At 43.3% G+C, this 19,643-nt stretch overlaps 1 protein-coding gene across 2 annotated transcripts in view; it reads left to right on the forward strand.

Annotated features, from left to right (window-relative positions):
- LOC141273998 (neurturin-like) overlaps positions 1–19,643 on the forward strand; it is a 379,716-nt gene that overhangs the window by 21,821 nt on the left and 338,252 nt on the right. Inside the window, exon 2 of one of the 2 annotated variants that reach the window (XM_073686267.1) lies at positions 8,425–8,532. The exons of the other annotated variant lie outside the window; for it this stretch is intronic. The gene's annotated coding sequence lies outside the window, so the exon portion shown is untranslated. The remainder of the gene's footprint in view (positions 1–8,424; positions 8,533–19,643) is intronic. 2 annotated transcript variants of the gene reach the window in all.

The raw sequence follows: 19,643 nt of genomic DNA on the forward strand, positions 1-19,643 counted from the left end.
ATTTTCTTGGTGAATACCATTAATACTGAGGGGAAATTCACAGACCTTGTGAGTAACACTCTTCAAGGGGGAGCCATCGACAGAAACCACAGCAATAGGGGATGACAAAGGTTTGGGTTTTAATTTAAGTTTTTCCAAGAATCCCCCATCAATCACATTCAGAGTAGAACCACAATCCACAAATATCCGAAATTCAATTAATTCTTCCTGAGCAGCAGTAGTAGCAGAAAGAAATACCCCCTTAGTATTTAAACAGGCAATACGGGCGTAACTGACCTTTTTTTTTTCTTTGTTCATATGAAGCACACAGTTCTTAATAAAATGGTCAGATTTCCCGCAATAAAAGCACAAACCTTCAGAAGATCTGCGGTCTTTTTCCTGAGAGCAGGGTGCCATCGCCCCAATCTCCATCGGCTCTCCAATGTCAGTACAGACCCTCTCAAGACTCGGAGCTGACATGGCAGAGGATTTACTCTCATTAACCCTTGCACGCAGTCTCCTGTCCACCCGTATAGCTAATTGCATTGCCTCCTGCAAGTTTCCAGGTGTGGGATAAGCAATCAGCAAATCCTTAACCCTTTCACCTTGCCCCGCAAGAAACAAACTTTTCAAAGCTGAATCGTTCCACCCCACCTGGGCAGACCACCGACGGAAGTGAGAACAATATTTTTCCACATTTCCTGATCCCTGCCTCAAACGTCTCAATTCAGTCTCAGCTGATGAGACACGATCAGGATCATCATACAGCAAACCCAAAGCAGAAAAAAAACTATCCACTGATCTAAAGCATGGATCACTAGGTTGGAGAGAAAAGGCCCATCCCTGAGGTTCTTTGCGTAAAAGTGACATTATGAACCCTATGCGCTGTGATTCATCACCAGAGGATCTGGGTCTCAAACGAAAATACAACAAACAAGCATTTTTAAAGGAAAAAAATTCTTGTTGATCGCCAAAAAATAAATCAGGCAAACGTACCTTTGGCTCCACAAAATGTGCTCTAGAACAGCTACTCACGTGTTGTTGGAGTTCGGCCACCTCCAGAGAGAGTCCCTGCAGGCGTTGAGCCAAATCCTGAACCGACACCATGATGGAAACTGGAGGTCTTTCCTTAGAAATATTTTTGGGCTAGACTTACTGTTATGATCTGCTACAAGCACTAAGGAAAGAAAGGAGATCTGTCCCTACAATAGAACTAAGCTAGATCCCTACGATGTAACGGGGAACCTGATCCTGCGATCAGACCCGCTAAAGTCCTCAGCTAGTCTGTACGAAGACCTATAGATGCAAAGGAGGGATCCCTACAAGAACTAGGGACTGGGATAAAGTTGGACACCTCCCAGCAGAGATTGTAACAGTAAAAGACAAACACACAACATAGAACATAAAGGTCCGAAGACCTAGCTAAACTGACTGAGAAAGGTAACAAAGCACCAGGCTAGCTTAAGAGTAGAAATTACAATGAAGTCCAGCAAGGCCAGGAGGGTGGAGCAGGATTAAATAGGCAAAAAAGGTCATGTGACCAGCAAGATACAAAAAACCTAACAGGAGAGTTCTAACAGTAATAAGGTAAAGAGGGCCAGTGGAATAACTTGAAACAATGCAAAAGCTCCAACAAGGCCCCCAATTATTGCAAGTATTTAATAGTAATGGTCTTTTCATATGGGCCAAAGGGATCTTTTGAGCCACTTAGGCTCCTGGACCCAGGTGTGATTGCAACCCCTGCACCTATTATAGTTACGCACCTGAAGATGGCAATACACATGAGATAGTTGTCAGCCAAACGTTTGTCCAGCAGACAACAGTGTCTCCCAAATCCACCATACAAATGAGCACTCAATTTGGCCAAGCATTCATGTGTTTTCACAGGGAGAGAGGAGAAAGCCCCTGCCAGATTTCTCTGGCAGCACTTTATCTCCCTTGAAAACAAAAGGATCGGTTATTGAAATTGCAACTGCCTGACACTTCTCTCCCCAATATCATTTGTCAGGGAGAGAGGCATGGAGAAGCACAAAGGGGACATTATTACTATATTAAGACATGGAAGAGGGGACTGTTACTATGTAGAGGCACAGAGTGGGCATTATTACTATGAAAGGGTACCGAGAGGAGCACTATTACTATGAAGAGGCACTGAATGGGGCACTATTACTATGAAGAACCACAAGGGAGTCACTATTACTATGAAGTGGTACAGAGGGGGTCCCTATTGCTATATGGATGCATTGTAAGAACCCATAGGGTCACTATGTGAATCCAAAATAGGGTCACTGCACATCATTATTATGTAAGCACAATGGGGACACTATTACTATGTGTAAAGTACAATAGGGTCGCTATTACTTTGTGCAGGCATTATTATGGTGGAAGCACAATAGGGGCACTATTACTATGTGAGGGAAGAGAGGTGGTATTATTACTATGTGGAGGCACAATGAGGACACTAGCAGAAGATCAAAGAGGGTACTATTACTGTGTGGAAACCTAGGGTGCATTACTAATAGAACTATGTATGTACTGTATATCAGTATGTTGTTTGTTTAGGGGTGGGAAATGTAGAGATTTTCCTTAAAAAAAACAGTGATTGATGTCTACGCATTACATTCTGCTGAGTCGAGTAATGGATGTAACATTTTATGGAGATCTAAGCCTAATTGAAAAGAAAAAGGAAACTGGACGACTCCAGTCATAGAGACCATCTGTCACGGGGATACCATGACAGAGAGGGGTCAGAAGAGGTGTCCAGCTAAATGTGCACCTGCACTGGATGGATCTGCTTTGCCATCTAGTTAGCTGCGCATATTTCCTTTGTTCTGGTGTTGCAAGGGTTAAGTTGCACAAATTTCCCTTGCTCTGTTGTTGCAAGGGTTACACAGTTCTGTTTGTCTCCTAGAGCTCTCTGTGCTAAGTTATTTCAGCTGTTCTGAGTTTGTCACTCCCCTCTGGTATAAATGCTCACCTCTTAGTTAGAGTAGTTGCCAGTGATAGCTTGCTATAACCTGGTTTGGAGCTGGAGGAAGGAGCTATGTGAAGAGAGATCGTCTAGGAGTCGTCTCTGGAGATATCTGTTTGGAGGTTTGTTTGAGTGTTTTTTCCTTACCTTATCGTCTATTTGGTTTGCCTCACCAAATCCTTCCCCTTTTCCCTTTCTGTAGTCTGGAAGTGCATTGAGTGATTGCTGTTTGCCTTTGTACTAGAGCAAGAGTAGCGTTTCTGCTGCCCTACGCACTAGTCAGGGTCTTTCTCAGGGTTTGACAGGGATAGGAACGTGATCACCACACTGGGTGAAAGGACTCATCTAGGGATGCTAGGGAGCCTAGGGTTGCAAGTGTCAGGGGTGTCCCCCTTTAATCTTTCCCTAGTAGCAGAGCTCCCCTTCCCTTTGGTCTTGTCATGAGCCATCTTACTTCTGGCAGAAGCGTGACAACATCATGGGGAATCACAAGATTTACCAGTACTATATACAAAAATGGTCTACAAAGCACTAGTGTAGAACTGATGTCTACCACTATATGGTTAATTTATGGTCGTAACATTGACCACAGTGCAGTGATTTTTGTTAATAATCAGTATTGTGGTATTATTTTGTCATATTGAGGTGGTAATACAAGGTCATTGGGATATTTGAAGGGGGAGGCAAAGGGCCGCTACTGACATGCTGTGGGCCGGAACTGACTTCTCTTCGCCCTGTGTCCGCTCTTCTATTAAGGACTGAGAGTGGAGTGTGTGGTGTGATAAAGGGTTTTCTGTACTCACTGTTACCTCATCCATGGGACCGAAACCAACTTCAAACAAGACAGGAGATCTTAGATTCGAATTAACAGACTCACTTTTACTGTGTAATTCTTCTATACACGGCTGCATACAGATTAAGACATAGTCTTTAGTTAGTGAAGTACCCTTGGTTATGTGCCTTCCCAGTGTTCGTCCTTGTCCTGTCCTGAGACCCAACATCATCCACTTCTTCTGCGACCCAGCTGAGAATCTCCCCATGAGGGATATAGAGGCTTCCTTCTGAGCACTTCTGATGGTCTGTAAGCCTAGAACTGTGTCGGCATCCAGATCGAATATCAAACGTGTTACCATTCTGTTCTGACAACTTACACTATTAAAACACTTTCTTCACCGCTGTACCTGCTGTTGGAATCTGTCTCCCTGTCCGTTCAGTCTTCCTTCAACATTCCACTCTCTCTGGTTTGGAATAGGACCTGCACCAGTCCTGTGCTGTTGGGGTCGTGGACCCAGAACTGGAGTGGTCTTGCCACAGACTACACCCTAGCAGCCTCACTGCCTAACTCTCCCTCTAACTGCAACCCGGAAATTGTTTTCTATAAAACTGCTCTAACTCCTCCCAACTGGGAAATTCCCTTGTGTGGTGGGTGTAATGCATAACTACTTCTGCACTGAACTTACCTAACTTCCTGAACTACAGTGCCCTCTCCCATTACTAACCTAAACTAGGAACCCTATACTATACCTATGTCCTACACCTAACCCTATATGTTATACATAAAGAACATTATACATTCACTATATTACAATACATTAACTGAGCACATTAGTTTTCATGAAACTCTATACATTCCACATATGATAACAGTCACAAATTAGTACACATTTTGCATGAACACTGCTTAGAGAGGGAGTGGCATATGACAGCCCTTGTCACACCCTTACATATTATTTCATTTATATGGTGGTATTATTGGTAATATTGCCTTATTAGATCTTATTAGTAATGCTACGTGTTCATTGTACAGGGATATAACTTGGCATTTGCATAACTTTAATATTTAGTGGTGTACCGGCTAGGGGACATGCTGGACTAGTCAGGCCTCTCTCTATAGTCCTTGGCCTGCTCTTCAAGCTATGTTTTCTCTGAAAACTCCAGAGCATTTCAGAGCAGAGAAAAACATACCTGTCTGCAATCGTACATACAGACTCCTATTATTGCTGCCTGTGGTTTGAGCAGGATGAATGGAGTGACAAGTTCCCTTTAAAAATGCCAGAGCTGAATTTCAATATCAGCGCGGCCCTGATGGAAACAGCAAACAAAATGTTAATATGGAGATAATAAATACATTACTATATAACTCATACATATGTTTCATCATCCACCGATAGACCTGTATGTCTCAGTTAAATAGTGTATTCTCTAAAATGGATAGGGACACACAAAAAAATGAACTAATTAAAGAAAAATTAATAATAAAACTATGTTTAACTCAATATATAAATATATAAACTTCTTGTAAAGTCTACATCCACTGCATACTTAATGACATTTCAGCAGCCAAAACTGTTGTCCTTCTCCCAGGAATGTCTGAAAATGTACACAAATCACACAGGAATGACTATTTTAGGGTGGGATGTACATAAACCCTGCCCCTTTGTGTAGAGGGTAGCTCTGAATCTAGAGTCCTGTCTTCAATGGAGTGGAGGTGCGTATGCTCCATTCGTGGGTCTGCTGGAAATAGCTGAGCTCTGTACATAGACAATGAATGGTATGGAGGTCGAACATGAATACCTCTGCTCTTTTCTGCAGATCCCTTGGGATTGATGAGTGTCTGAGCATCATCAATTGTCTATGATTGATCCAGTGTTATCTGGCCCTATTTTTATAACAGAGGTGTTAACTGCCTTTGATGATAATTCTTCCTGTGATGATAATGAGACTACTGCGGAGGAGTGATCTTTCTATATTAGACAATTAATAAGCTCAGCGTTCTGTATGACAACTGGAAAACTGCAAGATATCAGGATCATTTAAACATAAAATCCTGAAAGATTAGATGAAACACAACAAACATTTTTAAAAAATAGAAAGTTTTTTAACTTTGAAAAGTAAATTTAAGCAAAATGTAATTTCTGCTGCTACTTTCCCTTTAAACGTGGCGTCATTGGGTCATGTTTATTCCTACCCAGGGAGGAACTGTTGATTGGCATGTACCCAATAAAATTACATTTTCTCAGTCATTAGTTAAAGTTCCGCTAAGATGAATAGAGTGTTTTCCATCTGCTCTATTTCTTTACACACCGCATTTAGTAATTACACAGACCTCGCTGTTTTGGTACAAAAATTAGCTTTTGATGTTGTTGTTGTCAGCTGTCCAGACCACATTGTATTTTCCTACTTAGATGTTATCCTTACAAAAAGTAAATGGAGAAGTGCAAGTTTAAACTGCCTCTATTTCTCTTGTTTATAGAGTAACATTATATCGGTAGCAAGTTGTGCTCGCAGTGGTTTACAAAAGTACTGATTGTGGTTACGTGAAGGTGGCACGTTGCACATGGTGAGAGCAATTAATTTGATATCAAAGGGGTGGTCTGAAATCCAAATTAATTTTCTTCCTAAATCTCTATCTATTTAATGCTATAATCTAAACTATTTTCTAATATGCTTGGATTAAAAGTTCCCTAACTATACTGTAGAACTATTTAACAGTGCATACTGGGATACTCAAATGAAGTGTCATCAGGGGGTAGAGGCTGCGGTCACTGCTGCAGCCTCTGCCCCCTCCATGACACAAAGCGTCATCAGTGACACTCGTTTCAGGGGCTCGGCTAGTGATGCGATGTGCACAATGACAGCGCACTCTCTTGCCGGCTCAGATCAGCAGTAACGAGTCGGCAACAGAGCAGAGTGTACTGTTAGAGCGCGGTGTAAGAATACCCAGCGTGCAGAGACCAGTGCCGCCCCTGTAAGATGTGGATGTCACAGCAAAGCGTCATCAAAAAGGGAGAGGGAAAAAAAATAGAATAGCAGTTAGATAGTGTAGTTAGGGAATGGTAGGGAATTTTAATATCAAGTATATTAGAAAATAGTTTAGATTATGGCATTAAATAATTAGGGATTTAGGATGAAAATTGATTTGGATTTCAGATCACCCCTTTAATAATCCCCTTACTTACCGGGGACGTATTAGTACGCATGTTTGCGTACCCCCCGTTCAGTGAGGGCTGCTGCGCTGAGCCCTCACTGAACGGAGCACATGTCAGCTGATTCTTACAGCTGACATGTGCCCGCAACAGCCGCGGGTGGAATCGCGATCCACCTGCGGCTGTTAACATGTTAAATGCCGCTGTCAATCTCAGACAGCAGCATTTAACGCGCGCTTCCGGGTAGCGCGTCATAAGCCCCGCCCACCGGCGACCCCGTCACGTGATCGCCGGTCGCCGATGGGCGTGCATGACAACCCAGGGTCTGCAGCAGACGCCTGTGGTTGTCATGATCTTGTCGCTATGAGCGCCACCTAGTGGTCGGCGCTCATAGCACAGGACCATTTCTGCTGCATGCAGGGGACCTGCTCGTCCCCTGTATGTAGCAGAGGCAATCGGACAGTTGCTGCTTCTAGTCTCCTATGGAGACTATAGAAGCATGCAAAAAGTAAAAAAAAAAGTTTTTAAAAATATAAAAAAAAATAAAAAAATATAAAAAGTTTAAATCACCCCCCTTTCGCCCCATTCAAAATAAAATATATAAAAAAAACCCCACATACACATATTTGGTATCGCCGCGTTCAGAATCGCCCGATCTATCAATATAAAAAAAGAATTAATCCGATCGGTAAACGGCGTAACGAGAAAAAAATTCTAAACGCCAGAATTACGTTTTTTGGTCGCCGCAAAATTGCAATAAAATGCAATAACGGGCGATCAAAACATCGGATCTACCCCAAATGTTATCAATAAAAAACGTTTGCCTGGTGCGAAAAAAATAAGCCATCAACCAGCCCCAGATCACGAAAACTGGAGACGCTACGGGTCTTAGAAAATGGCGCTATTTTTTTATTTTTTTTTTAACAAATTTTGGAATTTTTTTTCACCACTTAAATATAAAAGAACCTATACATGTTTGGTGTCTATGAACTCGTAATGACCTGTAGAGTAAGAAGGGCAGGTCAGTTTTAGCATTCAGTGAACGTGGTAAAAAAAATAAATAAAAAACAACTGTGGTATTGCACTTTTTTTGCAATTTTACCGCACTTGGAATTTTTTTCCCGTTTTCCCGTACAGGATATGGTAAAACTAGTAATGGCATTGAAAAGTACAACTCGTCCCGCAAAAAATAAGCCCTCACATGGCCATATTGACCAAAAAATAAAAGCGCTATGGCTCTGGGAACAAGGGGAGCAAAAACGAAAATGCAAAAACGGAAAATGCTCCGGGGCTTAAGGGGTTAAGAAAAAGCCATGTTATATTTTGGGATAAGTAAAATGTAGTTAAGATAAAGTTCTTGGTGCAGGTAAGTTATATCTGAGTATGAAAAATATGTACAATTAAAGGAGTCCAGCCATTAAAAATAAAAATACAAAAAAGCTTACAATGCTTTAAAATAAGATAATAAAAATACCTACTTAACTGATTCTCCATCAGTCTGCTTCTCATGCTTTCCAGTACTTTGACAGTCTCTACACTTCCTTGCAGGTGATCATGCACCACCTAGACATGTGACCACTGCAGCCAATCACTAGCTCTAGCGGGTCACTTCAGCTAGAGACTGGAAAGCATCAGAATAGGAGTCGCAACGGATAAGTAAGTTGAACATAACTTTTGTTTTCATAACATATAAAATGTTTTCTGGATTGGACAACTCCTATATGAAGAGAACTACGTATGAGTTTATGGAAGTTCAATCCTGAAAAGACGCAGATAACTGAGGACCAGGGAATGTGAATGCTAAGTGTTATTTTTAGAAGGTATTCACCCAGCTGTAAAGGAAGCCAAGTTGTGATGCTTAAAAAGGTTCAGTAATAACAATGGAACAAAATATTCATAGGGCAACATAACACACGTGTGGAATAACCTGTACTTGGAAATCTAGTATCAAATGACTTGGTACATTGCAATTTAACAGAATACAAGCACTCATTTTTGTTGTTTTTTTTAAATTGTGTAGAATGCATTATTCACTACCTGGATAATATGCAGCGCCTATTTGACTATTGATAAATCTTTTAATAATTGAAGAAGCTAACTAGTAAAAACTTTCGGGCCATTTAGATGTACTGATGCTGAGGGAACAGGCCAGAAAACACTCGACTAATGGGAAAAACACTTGTTTGTAAGGTGTGTTGATTTTAAAGGGAATCTGTCACCCCCCTGGGAGTTATCAGACCTCTAATATGGGCATACAGGTTATAGAAATGTAAATCTATACATACCTGTATGTCCCATATTAGGGGTCTGGTTGCAGAGAAATGTCTTTTTACAAAATCCGTTTTCATATGCTTGGCGCCCGTAGGACGACAAGAAATCCCCACCTATCTGATTAGGAAGCCCAGAAATCCCGCCTATCTGCTTAGGACGCCAAGAATCCCAGCAGTCAGACCCCCAGCCATCTTCTGTTCTATTCTGTAGAAAGGGGATAACTTGAGTTTTTGGGAATAACCCTTTAAAATGATTAATGATTACTAACATTAGGCCATTGTCACAGACTTTCTACATATGTAGGTCAGTCTTATGTGGCTATAGTTTGTCCACATTTTAGGGTTAGTAGAGGAGGACGATATCACATTGAACAGGTTGCGCTATAGTAAATGAGAAGCCTTTTGTGTTCCAAAACGGTTCTCTATTGTTCCAACGCATTTTGGTGCCGAACCGGCTCCTTTCTCAAGGTATAGAACCGAGTAACAGTTCCTCACATTTTAGAGTTGCAATAATATGGTGTCCAGATCAGAATACCTGCAATGAGAGGAAAGTTTTGGGTGTTGAGCAGAACTTACTGGCTCAAATGTGCATCAGCATGTTGACTAGACTGTAGTAATGAGGAACAAAACCTCCTATGTGCCTCTACTTTTAGAGCATCCAGAATACTGACATCATAATGAAGTGTCGGAAATTGGCATAATTAAAGCTGCCACTATGTAGCAAAGGCAATATATATCGAAAGATATAGTTGATAGGATTGGTAGGAATAGTTTAAAGCAATAGGTCTTAAAAGGTGTTAGAAGGATTAGGGGAATAATTTATCAGGATCAGGTGATATAATACATAAAGGGTTAAGGAGGCGTAATAAAATCCTGGCAGGTTTTGGCTGGCATAATGTGTCTGTTGATTTAAAAGATGTTCAAGCCAGTTCACACAATAAATGAGCCACACATGTTTGCATTGCTGTGAGACCAAGGCAGCAATCGGACAGATGGCTCAGCTTAGCCGGGAAAAGCCTTCAAATCCAAAACACATTTACAAAGCAGCTCAGAGGGGGCTCAGAGTACGTGAGTTCCTCTCTGCTGCCCTCCAGATGGCTACACAGGGCAGGATGTGAGGTGGCAGGAGGCAAACAAAAGGCCAATGATACTCAACTTTGAAGACCAAAAATATTTGAATACTATTTACATTTTTTTAGCATGCTCCAGGGACCTTTCACTACCTTTCACTAACATAGGAGAAAGGGCACTTATCTGTTTTGTGGGCACAATAGCTTCATTAGAAATGAGAGTACTCCATTGGGAAGTACATATATACTATGCCATGCTCTGCTTGGGAAAGGCTCGAAAAAGGGACCTGAAACGTAGCACGTATTGGTGAATAAAAGGATTCATTTTCTTTTTTATTATTTTGATTTTTTTAATATTTGATGGGGTCCTGAGCCCATGACCCTTGGAGTTTTTGAGCATGAAAATTTACCGTGCTGTTATTTTTTTATTCTTTGTACTGTGTAAAAAGCTTTGGGCACAAATTTTGTCTCTGTATATGTTTGCATCCTGCTATCATGCAATTTACAGGTTCAAAGTTTTCAAGGGCTTTATATCTTAATGTAACTTCTGTCTATATCTATACATTGGCGTTGCAGCATTCTTATATTTGCATAAGTTATCTTGTGTGCAGTGTTTCCTCCTCAGTCTAAATTAAAGTGTTCCCAATAGATAAAATATTAGTTACTCCTACCAGGGGTCAACTCGGAAAGCCTCTGTCTTAGCTTAGTTCACTTAATTAACGTTATAGATCAATGCATAAAAAAACATGAAAATTCTTATAGCTTCGTGAAAAATTCTGTTTCTGCTCTTCAAAAGGAACCGTACTATTAGCAAACTGCATAAATCAATCATACAAGTGATTATAAAATAAAAACTTTGAAATATATCTTACCAGAGAACTCTGCTTCCTTGCCCACTTATGAGCCACTTCTTCCACCCACCCACCTTCTGATGTCTTCATCCTCTTGGCTCAAGATCATCTTGCTCGAAAAAGATGGACTGAAGGTTTCATGGGACATAGCCCATTATACAGAATGAAAGGGGAAAGAGAAGGAGAAATGAAGAGCTGAATGGGAAAATAGGTCGAGGGAGACACAGAAAGATCATGCTGAGCTTTCTAACATGTCGTTTCACTCACATCATAGATATATCCACATTTTATTCTATGATTCTATCAAAAGAGGCTGGACAGACATCTGTCTGAGATGGTTTAGTGAATCCTGCATTGAGCAAGGGGTTGGACATGATGACCCTGTAGGTCCCTTCCATCTAATATTCTATGATTCTAGATTCTATCCACACAGTTCAGTAATGCGGTATATTGTCCTCCATGCTGCTTTTGCTGATTATCTCTGTGTGGTAAAATGGAATAAAAAGCAGGAATCCCTCTTTGTGTGCGCTGTGCTGTGCATGGGAGAGATCATAGCAGCTAGTTTCCTCCCACCAGCTCAGAGTCCATTGCAAAATAAGAGACAGAGCCTGCAGAGGGGATACTGGTGAAAATGCAGGATACAAGTATAATGATACAATATAATGGCCAAAAATAATGTTATTCTTCATTCAGCTTATTCTGAAAAGTTACTTTTCAATACTGTTACCCTTTAAGGCATAACTATCTGAGGTAGTAATGCTACACAATTGTATTTCATACTACATATTGTAAGCTTAATATAGTTTTTTGTGAGTTGAACTCTCCTAGATATTTCTTTCTTGGTTTGATGTGTTTCCTCCTAAGTAAAATGTTAAATTACCATTGTTAGCATTGCTGTTTTTGCTGAGGTTTTTCTAGCTGTATCATTTTTGCAACCAGTGATCTGCATAAACATGTGCAGTAACTAATTGTACATAGCTGTATCAATGTCAGTATGCTGAGAGTAAACATATTATCTCATTGTTGTTACATGAGTGTTCTAGATCGGAATATCCACCTCCTTTTGGAAGTGTACGATTAGGAACAAATAAATTATGCTCTGGTAAGTCAAATGCTTATACCAAACTAGTATAAGCATTGATTTCTACTATGAACAGGGAATAAAAGTGCCTTTTTTCTGGGCTGTTTATGAAAAGCCATTACTTTAGTGTCCTAATGATAAACTATCTTAGTTCATCCTTAAAGTGGAATAAATTAGGGCTGATGAGCTATATTCAGTACTGACATCCTTCCTTCTACGGGATCACGCTGGAAACAAATAGCTCCCCAATGGCAATATGCCATTATTTTAGACTTTGCTGACTCCTGTAATGAGGCGTCAAAATAATTTATGTGAATGTAGTGGGTGAGCAGAACTGGTGGTGACGTCATTTCACTTGAAAGTGTCTGCCTGCCCACTCTATTCTAAAGCAGCAGTGGACGGGAATCCCACAGCCATTGAGAGTAGGGGCTGGGTCTCACATGTGGTGTGAATTTAATGTTATATTTATGTGAATGGAGTTATTCTTGCAGCAAGCATATTCAAGCCCCATTCAGATGAGTTAGGCTTTTCTCTTGTTACAGGTAGCAGTCATGAAAGGAGAAAACGGAGTTATAATTTTGCTGCTCCTTGCTCCTTTCTAGTTATGGGGGCAGCATGTAGCACGGAGCAGTCATGGCTGTTCTCCAATCATTCCCACTGATCAGTTAATAGACCTCCAACTCAGAACATTCACAGGCTAAGTGGAACGTCAGTCAACTGAACAGTGGGCATTATTGGAGAATGTCTGGAATAGCTCATACTTTGTGTTCTCCTTTCACCAATGACTGCTACTTGTGACAGACACATGTTCAGGATGCTACACACCAACTCACAAAAAGACAAAAATCACTATAAAAAATATAATGAATTTTATTGGGATCAGAAAAACAATATATGATGTGCCAGGTAGGATAACAGGAAGAGAACAAGTATAGCAAGTTGGTCAAAAACAGGCCACCTCCTGACAACTTACTATAGTGAAATGCGCGTCAACATGTTCTTTTAGCTGATGCAGTATGGCCTGTCTAGAACTATGTCTGCAAGTATAGTGATTAATAAATAGTTTACCTCCTTTATGTTTAGCCATGCTTCAAGAAGATGTACATGTTTGGTTTGTTTAAAGATGAATTTTCTTTAAATCCTGTATGTCTTACTCCATTGATCGAGGAATATAGTATAATTCTAAATTACACTTATATCAGTAGTTGCTATTGATCTTTCTTATTGTTACATACCCATCCATATGATCACTTGATATATATTATATATATTGTAGAGTTTCCACGCTCTTTAACTGCAGTTAGCATTCACACAGGCAATGTGTTCTGGTCCAAACATGCAAAGTTTTATTGCTTGCATAAAACTCCAGTGGGTTCAAAACAAAACAGCCTCTTCTGGGCACAATGGAATAACAGAAACACGCAGTTCATGTGGCAGGCACATATATGTCAGTGTGGGCTCACCTGATCAAACAAAAGTCCAACTGCGAATCTCTAACAGATTAACCAATGCTCACAAGTTTATTCCTTCCTCCCACACCACAGATCATCTCTGAGACAGCTCAGCTACCTTAAATAGGACCTGCAAAGCCCGGACTGGAGCTGTGGGACCGACCATACCCACCCAAGCTCTTCTGGGTGCTCCTAAAACACGGACCCAAAATCCAGTCCTATTATAAACGTATCAGCAACCTATTATTGATGGAATCTTTAATCTCCTGGATTTACATCATCGCGGCTAGCCACCTCGACACATACCTCCCATCCAGAACTTTACCTCCAGCTTCCCAACAATATATATATGTATATATATATTTTTTTATAACATCTTATTACATTTTGTATCTCCTTGTTGTATGGCAATATTTACACATTTTAGCTATTATAGCTTTGGTATTAATTATATGTGGACTACCATATATTTCCATACATTTCGAATCCTGTAACCGTCCAAAGTTTTTCTGCTTCCTAAAAGCCTGTAGGTTTGTGCATAGTTTTGACTGTTGTCTGGGAGCAGCCTTTATTTTGTGAGGTAGGTTAAAGGGGTTCTCCACTACTCAGACACCCCCTTCTGAATCTGTATGTTTCACCTCAGTAAAATAATAACACTTATACTCATCTCCGGTGCTGGCATCATTCCAGTGGTGTTGGCCCTGGCCCTCCCAGGGCTCGCATGACATTGTTACATCACGCTTTCCTGCTGGCTTCACTCTCCCCTGCTCCAGACAAATCAAAACATCTGGAGGAAGTGAATGAGCAGACCTAGTAATCATTTCCTCCGGATGTCAATTTCGTCTGTAGGAGGAGAGACTAGCCAACTTTGATTGGCCGCAGGAATCGTGTGACATGATAAGCGATCCCCAGGAGAGACAGAGCCACCACCACTGGAATGATGCCTGCACAGGAGATGAGTATAAGTGTTATTATTTTACTGGGGGGGGAACATAGGGATTCAGAAGGAGTGCAGTTATTGATTCCTTGTAGCCGTCACAGAGACATAAAGAAATAGAAAGTGTAATGGACAGGTTATCTTCTCCCTTGAATCTACTCCTGGTTTTGGCTTAATAACTGCATAAAAAAAACCTGATCAAAGACTGCACATATACTGGCAGCCATATGGGTTGCCAAGGTATGCATCTCGAGCACTGAAGCTCAGGTATTCCTGGTTGGCCTTGTGTACTTGTTCTGCATTGATGATCATGTACATCCAGGTAACTGTTGCAACCAATCACTGGTCTCAGCAACATATTAATGATGATAAACCTATACCTGTCAAGACATATTTTAACTTCTATTTTGATTCACCTATGGCTATGCTCTTTTCGTGTTTTAGCCGACGGTCAGGGGCTCCGTCAGGACTGACGTTTGAAGTTCTGGAAAACAGGATTCAGACATATACATTGACAGAGATATTGACTCTAATGAGCCAGATGGAGTCACTATGTGCTCTGTCATACATGATTTTCGGCAGTATCCACCTATTTGAAACTTTTTCCAAGACGGGGTTAACTGCATCGTCAAGTAAGCCTCAAATAGGCAAACATGACCAAAAATCATGTCCGACAGATGAAAATGTGACCCCATCTGCATCATTATAGTCAATGGCCCCATCAGCGTAAACATCCAAATGCCGTTTTGGTCGCTTCAGATCTAAATCCTGATGGAGCCACTGACCATATGATAACACGGTATGTGAAAATAGTCTTACTCATAACAATGCCTTAGATTTGGTTATATATAACCAGTCTTGTAATGTTTAAAGGGTGATATTGGTCTTAGAAGGTATCTCACTTTCCAGTTTCAATAAGTTCCCTCAGTAACTGTAAATCCCCTAATATGCTGTGTTATAAGATGTTATTTTATGAACCTAATGCACACCCCTGATATAACATTACATCAATACTAATCAGTGAAAAACCAACACAGCTTCAATATAGTTGCAGATTATCACAGCTTTGGGTTGTTTAATGACAGAATTTATGGAGCCATAAAAGTTGATACGGTGCAGGTTGTGACCATTTTCTCTTAATACCAGAGAAGTTACAACTCCGTCTTTTTTCCACTGCCTAAATAAGTCTGAGCTAACTGAGTGTATAAACCAGATTCCAGACCCCTTTGAATGTTATTGTTGGATGCTGAACCCATTTGGCGTGTTGAAAACTCATGGGTAATATTTATGTGTTCTTGGGAATGACCCTCAACCTCAGGTCATAAAACTCGCTGGCTTGTTTTATTTTGGAGACTCCTCTGTTACAGGTGTTAGACACCTGCAATTTGCATCTTATATTTTAACATTTCTGAACCTTTGGCTACTTTAGAGAGTAAATTTCCTTGTGATGATATGCAATAATAGTATTAAAGAGTAAATGTCATTTCAGGAAGGTGCAGAAGTAATACAAGGACTGTGCCCCTTTCTTTATGAAAGGTGCTTATTGGGGAACCAAGCAAGGAACATAAGGGTAGATAGAAAGTCAATGGGCCCGATTCATCATTTGCGACTTTTCATTTTTTTATGTCAAATTCATCAAAATGGTGCACATGGTTCATGAATTTTGTCAAAAATGTTTTTTTTTTCTGGTCCTTAATCGTTTTTGAAATTCTTTAGTAGCAAAAGTAGTATTTTGATTGATGCTTTACTGACCTATTTATAATGTGTTTTTTGCATTAATAACTGTCCACATGCTGTGTGTTAGTGTTTGTCTTGTGTATTTATACAGTGTATGTCCTGTGTTTGTGTAACCAATGCAGTGTGATATTTGCACTGTGTTTCTTTGACGTGTCTAATATGAGTGCTGTGCTTGTGTGACATGCCTGATGTGTGTGTTGTGGTTGTATGTGTGAGCTATGCTTGTGTGATGTGTCTGGTGTGTATGCTGCGCTTGTGTGATGTGTGCTGTGCTTGTCAGTGTGCACTATGCTTATGTGGTGTGTGTTCTGTGCTTGTCTGATATGTCTGATGTGTATGCTGTGTTTGTATGTATGCACTGTTTGTATGGTATGTGTGTGTGATGTGTTCCCTCTGCTTTTATGTGTACAAAATGCTTGCATGTTATGTGCATGTGTGACACATCTACGTGTGTCACACATGTAATTTACTTGTGTGATGTGTCTAACTTGTGTGCTTTGCTTGTGTGACATGTGTGCTGTGCTTCAGGAACTTGTACACTATGCTTGTTTAATGTGTGTGCCGTATTCGCATTATATGTACACCCGTCTTGAATGTCGAGTGTACTGTGCTTGTATGATGTGTGTGTTTTGTTTTTCGTACGTGATTGCTGTGTTTGTGTGACATGTCTGTGTAGCACCCTGAGGATTCGGCTGCTACAGGGGTATTGCACCTCAATCCAGAGGTGTGATATTCCACTCCCGGGTAAGGATGGAGTGTGGAACTGAGCTCGGTAGGCTGCATGCACTACACACATCCCATTTCCGAGGAGCAGACCGACGGTACTCCCACTTAGAAATGTGCAGGTACGACCGAGTCTGTTCCTGGCTGGAGTGGGAGGGGGGTGGTACATCCCAAGTAGTGTAGGGGCAGATAGGGGGAGCAGCCTGGGTAAAGATAGGAGCTCATTGGGTGCTGGTCACCTGAGCTCACACATAGAGGGTGTATATAAGGTGGGCACCATCTAAGATCAGGGTCAGTCTTTGCAGAGCAGTCAGTCTGTCAGAGTCAGGAAGAGGAGCAGAGCAGATCCAAAGAGAGAGAGAGGAGAAAGAAGGAAAGACCCAGAGAGGGGACAAAGAGAGGACTCTGAGAACCCAAATTCAAGCTACGGGTGAAGAGTCGGCATCAGGGTACCGGAACCCAAGCTGGTGGGGGCAAAAACACACCCCAGCCAGAGACCGGAGGCCGTGGGCAGCGTCTGCCACGGCCACCCACCACATCCACCACGAAGGCATACCACGTGGAGGGTCAGGGAACCCAAGGCCAAGGGTCACCCAACAGAAGGCCCGAGGGAGCTGGACCTGGGTGGATCAATAGTGGGGACGGCCAGAGAAAGGACAGAAGGAGAGCTCAGGGTCACGCTCCGGACTCGCTTGGGGGTTGGCTGGATCCAGGACCTGGTGGACGCAGCACGGCTCGGGAGGTCACTTGAAGCTGGAGTGACCGGAACATCAGCAGTGAGTAAATACCCTAAACTGCACAACCCGACTCTGTCTTCATTTAACACCTATGCTGCACCACCACAACCCCCATCCTCTGCACCTGACCCCCTGAGGCTATACCCCACCCGTTGGGGGTTATACCACCAAAAGCTGCACCTACACCATCAGCCTCAGCGGACCCTGCTGCAGCGGCGGCCATAGTGACCGCAATACAACGGGTGGCGTAGTCGACAATAAAGAACTTATAACATCTGTAGGACTGCCACATACAACTGAGTTTGACACCCTGGGCACGGACCGGGTCACAGCCACTCGGAAGACTACAACTCCCATCTGATCCGGCTCCGGATATTCCCCCTAAAGAATATGGCCCAGGGGGCGCGTCAACTTTGGCGTAGTCGGCAGGATTACGTGCCCGCAACACCCGGGTACTGCGTGCCTGAAGAAAAGAACAAATTTACCTCAAAAAGAAGTCTCCTGTCGGTTCCGGAGGGTCCATGCCATCGGACTCCATCACAGGTCGATTCCCGCCGGTTGTCCGCCATTAACAGCGTTTTCCCGCCATCTGCAGAGTTTCCCGCCACTGGGAAGCGATTCCCGCCATTTCCAAAGGTTTCCCGCCTTGGAAGAGCGGACGCCATTATGGGCGTGCCAGAGGGTGGCGAGAGGCCACCTCCCATTGTGGGCCAGGACCGAAAATGGCGCCAAAAGTGGAAACCGCCCCCACCAACAGAGACTGTGATGCTAGAGGTGTCTGTCAGCGTGAAAGAACAGCCCCTGGAGCTGACAGTCACCAAGTGGCCCCGGGACCGCCCTCGAGGGGGGAGGAGACGAAAGGAGAGAACAAAGATGGGTGCCGCCTGGAGCAGTCTAGAGCGAGCGCACCCGGAGGCAAGAAGCCGGGAGAAGAATATCGGAGGAGCTTACCCGGAGATGGCGAGAAAGCAGAGCAGCACCGGCCCGTTGGCCAGGAGCCTGCTAGAAACAGAGGAGGGAGAGCAGAGCAGCACCGGCCCGCTGGCCAGGAGCCTGCTGGAGACAACTGTAGAAGAGCAGAGCAGCACCGACCCGTTGGTCAGGAGCCTGCTGGAAGCAACGACCCCACTAGGCCTAGTGGAGGTCCTAGCACAGCTCCCCCGAGACCGGGAGTGTGCGCAGACCGCTCTGGAGGGCCTCGCAAGGAGGATGGCCCGGGTGCAGCGAGAGACGTTGGCGGAGTGGAGCCGAGAGATGGCCCAGCAGACCGAGACCCGTCAGCGGAGCACGCCACCCAAGACGAGGAGACCGACCGCCTCTGAGGATGGCGCGGGAGGACTGAAGGCCGGAGACGGCGCCGAGAAGGGAGCCGAACGAGTGGAGGCAGGTAAAGGGGACGTCTATACCCCAAACCGGGAAACCGCGAACCTGCCCCAGCTCCCCGTCGCAGAGCCCGAAGTCTATCCTGCCGTGCCCGTCGCTGCAACGTCACCGCCGCAGACTAGGCCTCAAACGGGAGCCGCGACCCCTGTGACGTCACACGCCTCGACCCCGGGCGTGACCAAGCAGGAAGTACCACCAGCCTGGTCGCAAGGCTTAGTACCCCCGGGCGCCGCAATACCAACAGCGCCCCCTACCTCCGCGGAGCCCCCGGCCTGGTCGCAGGGCCAAGTAGCCCAGGGCGCCGCCGTCCTTACGGTGCCCTTTACCTTCCAGATACCCCAGGCCTGGCCGCAAGGCCCGGGCAACCCGGGTGCTAACACCACCGCGCCCATAAGACCAAGAGTGCCGCATCTGGGAGAGGACCTGTACGCCCAGCATACGTGCCCGGATGGGCAGCCATTTATATGGCCACCGGAGTTCCACCATCCCCGACTCCGGAGAGAGAGACCCCTGGATGAACCCCTGAT

The sequence above is a fragment of the Phyllobates terribilis genome, unplaced genomic scaffold (assembly GCF_046119375.1).
Source record: "Phyllobates terribilis strain yellow unplaced genomic scaffold, ASM4611937v1 Scaffold_1__5_contigs__length_1240528914, whole genome shotgun sequence".
NCBI classification, from domain to species: domain Eukaryota; kingdom Metazoa; phylum Chordata; class Amphibia; order Anura; family Dendrobatidae; genus Phyllobates; species Phyllobates terribilis.